Consider the following 8,159-nt stretch of genomic DNA (forward strand, 5'->3'; position numbering starts at 1 on the left):
GCATTTTTCTGATGAATAAAGATGCTGAACACTAAAGAAAAGATTGGTTGTTTGTATTTCTTTTTCTGAGAACTCTGTTCAGTTGTATGCTCATTTTTTAAAAAACATATATTTTATTTATTTATTTGAGAGAGAAAGAGAGAATGGGCATGCCAAGGTCTCCAGCCACTGAAGACAAATTCCAGATGCATGCACTCCCTTCTGTATCTGGCTTACATGGGTTCTGGAGAGTCAAACCAGGATCCTTTGGCTTTGCAGGCAAACACCTTAACCGCTAAGCCATCTCTCCGTACCCACCCCTTTTTTTTTTGAAACTGATCAGGAATGTGAACTTTATAATACATTAAAAACATGAATGACTCAAGTAAGAAATGTTTGTGGTTTGGGATGTAAAGAACCTAAAACTACATATTTAAGAGTTTTTAGGACACATGAAGTTAACGCATCAATATGATTTAACAGCAAATAAACTCACCTGAAGTATGACACGTTTAGCAGTAACTCCATCCCTGCCGACCAATCCAGAATCCACTAGCCATGACAATGCTTGATGTGTGCTCACTGCAACTGAGGAAATGAATTTTTCATACATGAAGCAGCCACTAAGGTTTCATGGGTTAGAGTGCGGGTTTCTCCGGGGGCTTTCTCTAATTATTGCTGAGGAATTGAGGGCTGGGTGTAGGAAGAGGACACTTCTCCATATACTCACATGGACACTTACGATCTGAACTTCTCCACTGCAACGACCCACGGTGAGATAAACACTCCTAGAGGGAACTCACCATGCCCTTCCAACTCCTCACTGTCAGTCGGGGAAGGCCTGTGATGTCGGTCATTCGGGAAGATGCTGAGTCACACAGAGAACCTGAGGTTGGGCCACTTCTTAGCCCGCTTGTGCATGGCAATCACTGCTGTGGGGCTGGCTGAGAGCCCGCCAGAGGAATGCTCATTTGCGCACAGGGTTTCCACAGCCCGAGGAAGGTTTGGGGGTAGTGGGACCTGAGGATCCAGGCCTTTTCTGGCCACCTAAAGGTTGTACAGGCCCTTTCTTTTTGGGGTCTGGAGTTTTGTTTTGGCTCTTAAACACCTTGTTTGTATCCAGCTTGTTCACAAAGGAGTCGGTCTCTTCAGTGAGCAGGTTTGTGTTGTGGGTCATGGGCTTGTACATGCTGAACCATTGCTTGGCCTGTGGGCTAATGCCATAGCTGGTGAAGGCATGCTGCCACTGGGGCAGGCCAGGTGGGTGATGAGCAGATGGCAATAGGCAATAAAAGTATCTGTAAGAAAACGCCAGTATAATGCTCTGTCCAGGAACCAGATCTCAGTGTCGTGAGGGAGTCCTGGTTTTCCACTTTTGTAGACAAGGCAAACTTTCCCATTTCCACTGCACGAATCCAGCTCAAACATCACACTGCCAGAGTCAAAGTGAGGCTTCTCTGGTTGGTCATCACTGGCTTCATGAGAGTCGTCCTCCAGGTCTGCCAGAGTTGGTGCATTAGGAGGTGAATCCATGGAAGACTGATTGATCTGAGCCAGTTTTGAGATGTTGTGAATTGCCGTGTTTCCCGATGGAATAATGTGGTCATTTAGGTTCACACTCCATGTCATGTGGAAGCCACTGGTCATCATGTAAAATTTCTTCACAGCCTCCAGCATCACACAGTTGTTCTTCTGGTCCCATGAAGAAATCATATGACGTTCAGCAGGCAGCTTTTCTATTCTGGTCACCTCTGTCACACCTTGAGAAGACTCTAGGATGCGGGTGACGCCCAGGGTCAGCTTCTCCAGGTGGCTTGCTGGGGCGGGGCGGGGGGGGGGGGGGGGGGTGGGGGGCAGCATCTGCTCCATGGCCGACAGCCCCGGGGAGCCGTGCGGGGAGGTGGACCGGGAGCAGGAACCTGTACCTTCCTTTTTTATGACCACAAAACTTTTGGATGAGGGGGACAGAATGAATGTAAGAGCCACAGGGCAGGGAAGAGCAATTTGGAGCACTGTCCCCTGGATATGAACTGACTGACTCTGACTAGTACATCCACAGCCTCACAGTACATCTTATTACATACTTGAATTGGCATGCTATTGTGCCCATAAAAAGTTTGACATAGAAGATGGAAGAGGATTAAAACAATGGGAATCAGAACAGAGAGACTTTTGGAAAGAAGAATGGGTTCAGTGACATGGAGGTGGGAGAGGGACAGAGGAGAGTAATGGGAGGGGATGACAAGCAAACTACACTATGTTAACATATTAAAATTCTCTAAAAATTGTGATTCTAGTTAATGCTATCAAGAAAAATTCTAAAAGGAAAGTTTATAAAAATCAGAAGTATATTTTAAGAGAGTTCATAAAACTGAACCACATTCTTATTTTCTAATATAAAAATTGAGAAAAAAAAATTTTTCTCGAAAAGAAGCCTATGTAATGGGAAGAACATATTTGTAAATCATATGCCTGTTAAGGAAATCATATCTAGAAAATGTATGTGAAGAAAACTTCTTACCACTCAAAAATAAAAAGACAAAATGATTAAGGTTTTGGATGGAATTTCAACAGCAGATAAACAATGGGCCATGAGAACATGAGAAGACACTCAACGCTCTTAGCCATCAGGGAAATCCAGTTTAGTGCTGCACATACAGGTTACCCACAAGCGTAGCAAAGTGCGGGAACACCAATGGGTAAATATGTGGAAATTTGAAAGTAAATCTCATACATTGACTTGGGAGCATTTCCTTACAAAGTTGAACATAAACTTACCACATGTAGTTGTTTGAATTGATGTTCCTCAATAGATTTAGGGGTTTTGTTGAAGCTTGTAACTTTGCTGGAGGAGCAGATTTGAAATTCTAGTCTAAAGGTATGCAGAGTGCCTGATTTCTGCCTGTTGTTCCCTGCAGTTTGGTTGCTGGTTACACTCTTGCTTTTGGTGGTGGGTTTTCTCTTTTTTACTATAATGGAACTTCCCTTGAATCTGTAAGCCTCAAGTAAGTCCCATTCCTCCCATAAACTGCCTGGTTTGGAAGTTTATCCCAGAAATGTGAGGCTGACTGCTACACAGTTGGTATCTAGGAATGAGATAAAGTTGCTGAGATGAATCTGAACATGTTGATTTTGGTCTTTTTGAACTTGTGCACTAGAGGAATGGGAAACATGGTGATTGTAACTGAAGACACCTTCTGGAGCACTCAGCCAGGTATTATGGACTGTTCTGATGAGAGTTTGAAACTTTTAAGTGCAGAAAGAATTGTATTTAGAGGCTTGCCTTATGAACTTTCTAAGGGGAAGGAAAGACTGTAGAAAACCTTGTTGGAACTGGGCTACTGGCATAAGGAGTGGCTGAATTCTGCAAACCAGGCCGAGAGAGTTTGATCAAGATTAAATTTGTGTGGACTGATGTGCTTGTCTAAAGATACAGGACTGAGAGATTTAAAATTTTAAGAGAAACTAAGATAAGTTCAAAATTTATTGCCAAAGAGACTAGTTTTAGGTTACTGAAGCTGCTATTGTCAAACACATTTGCATCTTAAGGAAGATGGCCCAACTGCTTTACATTAAAATAATGGAGAGACTGTCTGTGGTAATCCCACTCCTGAAAAACTGAATGATAAGAATGTACACTCTTTTAGTAAAGAGTTAGAGAAGGAACCTGCTTTTCAAGGTTACAACTTATTCATCCCTGAATTAATAATATGGCTGTGTCTTGCACACCTGGTATTGGTTTCAGAAGCATGACAAATGTGTGGAGTAGTCATGAAGTACCCATGGTTTCAGGAACTGATACTGAGATACATATAGGCAGGATGTGGCAATTCTCATGAAGAAGCTGGAGAAGCCATTGGAAGATGGACTTTGGTTTGCATGAAGACCCAAAGATGTTTTAAATATACCAGGACTGTGGAAGGGTTACCAGGGGGCTGTTCTCTAGGGACTATTCAGCCCAACTGGAGGGGCAGAATTAGAAAATCCAGAGACTACCAGTCATTTGTTATTATACTGGACTTGGACTTGCAGATGTTTGATGTTTGCTTGATGGTTATTGAGTTTGCATTGTTCCAGTCTCTCATTATGTATTAGAGCAGTTGGAAATATTTACTTTGTGCCTTTATAAGTTGAAAGTATACAACTTGCTTTGATTTTACAGGACTCACAGCTAAGAGACAATCATAAATTTCAGATGAGACTTGGGAATTTGGAACTATCTTAAGTTGATAAAGACTATGGGGACCTTTGAATTTGGATGAAACACAATATACAAAGTAAGATAGCTATAAATCTATTTGTAGCCCAGGGTGGAATGTAGTGGTTTGAATGGATTTTCCCCAGTTGATTCAGGAGTTTTATTCAAGCTTGTAACTTGGCTGAAGGAGGTATTACTTGGGGTGGATTTGAAATTCCACTCTAAAGGTTTGCAAAGTGATTTCTGCCAGTGGTTCCCTGAAGTTTGGCTGTTGTTTTTTGTTCTTGGTGATGGGTTTTCTCTTTTTCTCCATAATGGAACTTCTGAATGTGTAAGTTTCAAATAAATGTCATTCCTTCCATAAACTGTGCCTGGTTTAGAAGTTCATCCCAGCAATATGAGGCTGACTGCTACACAACAAGAACCAGTAATTCCACACTTAGAAATACACTAAAGTGAATTGAAACCTATATGCACACAGTCTACATGAATTTTCATGGCTTCCCTATTTATAATTTCCATTAAGTAGGAACAATGCATATTTCATATTTCTTATGTAAGAATGACAAAACAAAGTATGGTATATGCATATATTGGAATAGTATTCAACAGTAAAAAGGAATAAAATACGTGTACATACTATAATGTGGGCGGATCTTTAAAATATGGTAACTGAAATAAGCCATCCCTGAAAGGCCATATATTACACAGTTATATTTACATGAGATAATTGGCATATTTATGTTCATAAAAAAGTAAAGTTGATTTATGAATGCCAAGGACTAGGGGAAAGAGGAAAGTGAGGAATTATTGGTAATGTGTATGGGGTTTATTTTCAGAATAATCATGGTGCTTTGAAATTAAACATGGGTACCATTGTATAAGCTTATGAATATATTTATACTCATTGAGTTTTATAAGACTGAATTTATATGAATTCTTCCTCAATAAGGCTATTAAAAATTCTACTGGAACAAAGTGTATTTTCCTCAAGAAAATTAATTATGGAGGACTCTGACAATTTAGTTTTACTAAAATAATAAGCTAGAGCAAATAAAGGAAATATCGGAATAAATTCATAGTAGTTTGAGATAAACTAAAGTTCTAAATAATAGGAGAAAGAAATGAGAGCAGGAGGCCTGAATCTAAAGCTGTGTGCTCAAAGAAAAAGATGGAAACTCTGATGTGAAATCCAGAAGGCAGTAGGTGTTGGGTAAACACCTATAATCCTACCCTCAGGGGACCCAGGTGAAAGGATTACAAAAATCCAGCGTGGGCTTCATAGTGAGTTTGAAGCCAGCTTGAATCATATACCTAGAACAACCAACCCAGCAATAACAACAAAAACCCAGATGACATTAGGAAAAATCTGATTTGTTTTGTCTTGTAATGACTGACTTTAAAGATTACACACTTAGCATTTTCCCAACTGTCTTGATTTCTGTTGCAAACACTCTGAATTTCCTCTGTTCTTTTAAGCTGTTTGAGTCCCTGAGCTCTTGTTCAGCTTTTTTTTTTCCTGCCACCATAAAGAAGTCAAATACATAGAACAGAGCCAGAACGTGAAATGGAAAATTAAAGTGCCCAATGGGACCTCTTGCCTAGGATAGAAGCAGTTTATGAGCTACAGTGTTTGCATATTAAATCATTCTGTTCTATCCTTTGATCCTCAGCAGGGGACCAAGGGAAAGTCTTTGAAAGGACATGAGACAAATACCATCAAGGAAGAAGATTTAGGGTCCTAGGGGATATAGCCTGTAGATCCAAATGCTGCCTGTCTCCTGCTCTCGCACAGAGCAGAGACAGAATGGATTGCCCCCTGGAGCCTTGAGATGAAGGGACAAATGGGGCTATTGAGTCCAAGGTCAGGAGGGTTCCAGAATTCTCCACGAGTCCAGTGCAAATCTAAATCGGCAGGAAAATCAAAATATATATAGATACTGAACAATTGGCTCAGGAGTTAAATCATTATATTCATGGAATGCGCGTAAGTCTCAGCATCTCCTGACAGCAGAAGATAGCAGGTAGATAGATGTTAGATAGAGATAATATTGATTTTTATAAATGTAGATTGAATTCTGTTTCTGATAAAAAAAAAAAAAGAAGACAGTGTCATCAAGCCAAAGTCTGAGAGAATTCCTTAACTATAAAAAAGCAAATAGAATCACCTTGATGAAGAGATGCTGAGAATCCAGAACCCAAAGCTACCAAAAGCAAAAGCAGGAGAGTCATGGTGGTAACAATGATTGTAGGTGTTCCTACTTGGCTCACCCCTGGGGTGAGCTGTACTGTGAGCAAATGGTAGTTCTTCAGTGTTCCTGTGCCTCTTGAGGGAGCACATAGGCTCCCCACTGAACAGCAAAACTGGAAGTGGAACTGGTTCATGGGTGTCTGTGAACTACCATAATTCTCATGAGGGAGGGTTTCCATCTCATTGGCTCTGCATAGTAACTTTGGGTTTCACTGAGTTATGTGGTTCCCAGGGTGTTTGCTCCTTCCGTAGGACATCATGCTTGCACATGCTAAGCCTGTCACTTAGAATGCAACACCACCCAGAGCTACCAAGTGAAATGTTATTAAATAAATGAATATGTATGGCATATATGTCACCATGTTCGATACATAGAAACTGCTTAAACATTCCTTGATACTACTGTCATCATTTTAACTCATTACTTAAGTCTCATCTCAGGGGTCACTTGATTCCCTTATATGACTCTTCCAACATGGACTTCAAATTCCTCATCATTTCCTTATTTTTAGGGAAGGTAGGGAACCATAGTGATCTGTTTTTTTTTTTTTTTTCTGTTTCACAATGGGGGGAAAGAGATTTTTAATTTTAATTTATTTTTAATTTATTATTTACATATTGTGTGGAGTGTGTGAACATTGTGTGTGTGTGTGTGTGTGTGTGTGTGTGTGTGTATGAGAGAGAGAGAGAGAGAGAGAGAGAGAGAGATGCATGTGTGGAGGTCAGAGGATGACTTTTGCTAACACATCGGTCTGTGTCATTTTCATTCTATCGTTTGCTGGATGAGTCCCGGGCTTCTGGGGAGTTCTCTAGTCTCTGCCTCCCTCCTCACTGTCAGCATGGTGGGATTACACAACCCTGATACCACTCCTGCTTTTTATGTGGGTTCTGGGGACCAAATTCAGGTACTCCAGCTTGAGCAGCAAGTTCTCCTGTGCCACCTCCACAGACTGGATTTTGTAACCTCATCTCTTGGTACATCCTGAAGCTAGTCCACATACCAGCATATAATACACATCAAAAAAATTTTGCTGAGTAAATGAATGAAAAAAAATACAATTAGAAAAGTGACTGCATTTTTCATGTAATCAATAAGGAATGTTCCCTGTCTATAGATCATTGAGCATTAATTATTTTACCCCTGTGACTTGAAATTGGCATCACTGTGAGCTGTATTACCTTGATGTGAGGATAGTATTTTTTTGAAAGATGTGGCTCAGCGAACTGTCCTCAATAAGACAGAAACCATCATTTTGCCACATGGCATGTCACAACGCTGTGTTTCTAGTTTGTGGGAGGAGTGATTGAAAAACCTGCAACCAGGGAACCCTATTTTAGTCAAGACAGAGTGAGAGCTAAAAACCCTAGGCTTGTTTTTTATCCATGGCCACAGCAAACATGAGGAATAATCATATGTCAACTTGGCCTGGCCATGATACCAAATTAGTATGTCTAAAACGATTCTAAAGCCAGGCGGGGTGGCGCACATCTTTAATCCCAGGACTCGGTAGGCAGAGGTAGGAGGATTGCTGTGAGTTCAAGACCACCTTGAGATGACATAGTAAGTTTCAGGTCAGCCTGAGCTAGAGTGAAATCCTACCTTGAAAATAAAAAAAAAAAAAACAAAAAAAAAAAACATTCTAAATGTTCCTGGAAGATTTTTTTTTGATGAAATTAGCATTTAAATCAGTGGACTTTGAATAAAGCTGATTACTTCCATAATGTAGGCAA

General features: G+C 40.4%; 1 pseudogene; it reads right to left on the bottom strand.

Annotated features, from left to right (window-relative positions):
• Nucleotides 1-946: 946 nt before the first annotated feature.
• Nucleotides 947-1,707, bottom strand: LOC101607971 (annotated as a pseudogene).
• Nucleotides 1,708-8,159: the final 6,452 nt, after the last annotated feature.

This window comes from Jaculus jaculus, chromosome 7 (genome assembly GCF_020740685.1).
Source record: "Jaculus jaculus isolate mJacJac1 chromosome 7, mJacJac1.mat.Y.cur, whole genome shotgun sequence".
In the NCBI taxonomy this organism is placed as follows: domain Eukaryota; kingdom Metazoa; phylum Chordata; class Mammalia; order Rodentia; family Dipodidae; genus Jaculus; species Jaculus jaculus.